Raw genomic sequence first — 213 nt, 5'->3', positions numbered from 1 at the left:
AGTCAGGACAATCAATTCTGGGAAGAGACTAGAATTCTTTGTTCAAATACTCAATTATTTTTACTTATATGTGTAGCGTTGTTGCTACTTTAAGCCTTGCCATATATTTGGAGTATTAATTTTGTCCATTTTGCACACAAAGCGAAATACTGTTTATATTGATTTCTTTTCCTTTCAGGTATTTTTCTTTGCATTCTAAGAATATTATTTTTG

This window comes from Dendroctonus ponderosae, unplaced genomic scaffold (assembly GCF_020466585.1).
Source record: "Dendroctonus ponderosae isolate FM_Combo_2020 unplaced genomic scaffold, Dpon_F_20191213v2 Dpon_F_20191213_3, whole genome shotgun sequence".
In the NCBI taxonomy this organism is placed as follows: Eukaryota; Metazoa; Arthropoda; class Insecta; order Coleoptera; family Curculionidae; genus Dendroctonus; species Dendroctonus ponderosae.
This window is presented reverse-complemented; position numbering follows the sequence as displayed.